This window comes from Orycteropus afer, unplaced genomic scaffold, assembly GCF_000298275.1.
Source record: "Orycteropus afer afer isolate SDZICR_OR568_19922 unplaced genomic scaffold, OryAfe1.0 scaffold00003, whole genome shotgun sequence".
NCBI lineage: Eukaryota > Metazoa > Chordata > Mammalia > Tubulidentata > Orycteropodidae > Orycteropus > Orycteropus afer.
Window position 1 is genome coordinate 18,229,427 of NW_006921590.1, and position 2,330 is coordinate 18,231,756.

At 41.4% G+C, this 2,330-nt stretch overlaps 1 pseudogene; it reads left to right on the plus strand.

The window, feature by feature from the left end:
• The first annotated feature begins 828 nt into the window (after nt 1-828).
• On the plus strand, nt 829-2,029 carry LOC103194011 (annotated as a pseudogene).
• Nucleotides 2,030-2,330: the final 301 nt, after the last annotated feature.

Sequence of the window (2,330 nt, forward strand, 5' to 3'; positions counted from 1 at the left end):
ATTCTTAAAACTAGGGAGTTTTTTTTTTTTTTTTGCAATGGGTTTGCTGCTAGAATGCAGGTGTTGGTGAAAGCTATCCCAAAATCTAAGACAAAATGAGGGATGAAAAGATCTCTATCAACATCATTGTCATTGGATGTATTGTTATGTGTTGTTAGGTGTTACCAATCACTTACAATTCATAACAACCTTACATACAACAGAAGGAAACACTGCCTGGACCTGCACCATCCTCAAAATCATTGCTGTGTTTGAACCCACTGTTGCGGACAATGTGTCAATCCATCTTATTGAGGATCTTCCTCTTTTTTGTAGACTTTAGTAAGCATCATGTCCTGCGCCAGGGACTGGTCCCTCCTGAAAACATGTCCAAAGTATGTGAGATGCAGTCTCTCCATCCTTGCTTCTAAGGAACACTCAGGCTGTACTTCTTCCAAGGTAGATTTGCTCATTCTTATGGCAGTTCATGAGGCATTGATTCAGTTTTCCTTATTCATTGTCTAACTGTCACATGCATATGAGATGCTTGAAAATACAATGGCTTGAGTCAAGTGCACCTTTGTCTTTAAAGTGATATTTTGCTTTTGAACACTTCAAGGAGGTCTTTTGCAGCAGCTTTGCCCAATGCAATACATCATTATTTGATTTCTTGACTGCTGCTTCTATGGGTGTTGACTGTGGATCCAAGTCAAATGAAATCCTTGACAACTTCAGTCTTTTCTTCATTTATCATGATGTTGTTTATTGGTCCAATTGTTAGGATTTTGGACATGTAGATTGGGGTAATTCCACCACTGCTGATCACCTACCTGATTTATTATTTGTGGCAGGATTGACAAAAGAACCACTGGAAAATTTGAGAAGAAAGTTGCAGAGATAGAAAGGGTTTCAAGTATGCCATGGTCTTGGATAAACAGATAGCTGAGTGCAAGCATGGTATCATCATTGATACCTCCCTGTGGAAATTTGAGATCAGCAATACCTACCTGACCATCATTGATGCCCCAGGATATCAACATGGTGAGAGGAACATCTCAGGCTGACTGTGCTGTCTTTATTGTTGCTGTTGGTGTTGGTTGAAGATCAGGAAGGGGCAGATGCAGGAATATGCCCTTCTGGCTTAAACGCTGAGTGTGAAACAACTAATTGTGGTTGTTAGCAAAATGGATTCCAATGACCCACCCTACAGTCGGAGGGATACAAGGAAATGATTAAGGAAATCAGCACTACTTGAAAAAATTGGCTACAACGCTGACACAGTAACAATTGTGCCAGTTTCTGGTGGGAATGATGACAGCATGGTGGAGGCAAGTGCTAATATGCCTTGCTTCCAAGGATCAAAAGTCACCTGTAAAGACGGCAATGCCAAAGTGACCACACTGCTTGAAGTTCTAGATTGCATCCTGCCACCAACTTGCCTGAGTGACAAGCCCCTGTATCTTCCTCTCTAGGATTTCTTAAAAAATGGTGGTATTGGTACTGTCCCTGTGGGCAGAGTGGAGACTAACTAGTGTTCTCAAACCACGCATGGTGGTTGGTTACCTTTGATCCAGTCAACATTACCACTCAAGTCAAGTCTGTTGAAATGCACCGTGAAACTTAGAGTGAAGCTCTGCCTGGGTTCACATAGGCTTCAATGTCAAGAACATCTCTGTCAAAGATATTCATTGTAGCAATGTGGCTGGTGACAGTGAAAATGACCCACCAATGGGAGCAGCTGGTTTCACTGCTCAGGTAATCATCTTGAACGATTCAGGCCAAATCAGTGCTGGCTTTGTACCTGGATGTCACACAGCTCACATTGCTTTCAAGTTTGCTAAGCTCGAGGAGAAGATTGGTTGATGTTCTGGTAAGAAGCTGGAGGATGGCCTTAGATTCTTAGTCTGATGATGCTGCCATTATTGATATGGTTCTTGGCAAGGCCAAGTATATTGAGAGATTCTGTGACTATTCTTTTCCGGGTTGTTTTGCTGTTCTTGATATGAGGCAGTTGCAAAACAGTGGTGGTGGTGATGTGAGTGTGTGGTAGGGAATGCTTCTGGAATGCTTCTGGAACACCAAGTCTGCTCAGAAAACTCAGAAGCCTAAGTGAATATTATCCATAACATCTGTCACTCAGTCTCAATCAATGGGGGAAGAGCTGCCTCAGAACTGTTTGTTTCAATTTGCCATTTAAATTTAATAGTAAAAGACTGGTTGATTTTGCATGGCAAAAAATGGTGGAAAGGCATCGTAAAACTTTCAGAAGGAACGAATATTTTGCGGACCATTTATTCCTTTGTTGTGTGGCAGTTTTAAGTTTTTAGGTTTTAAAATCAGTTTTTTTGACA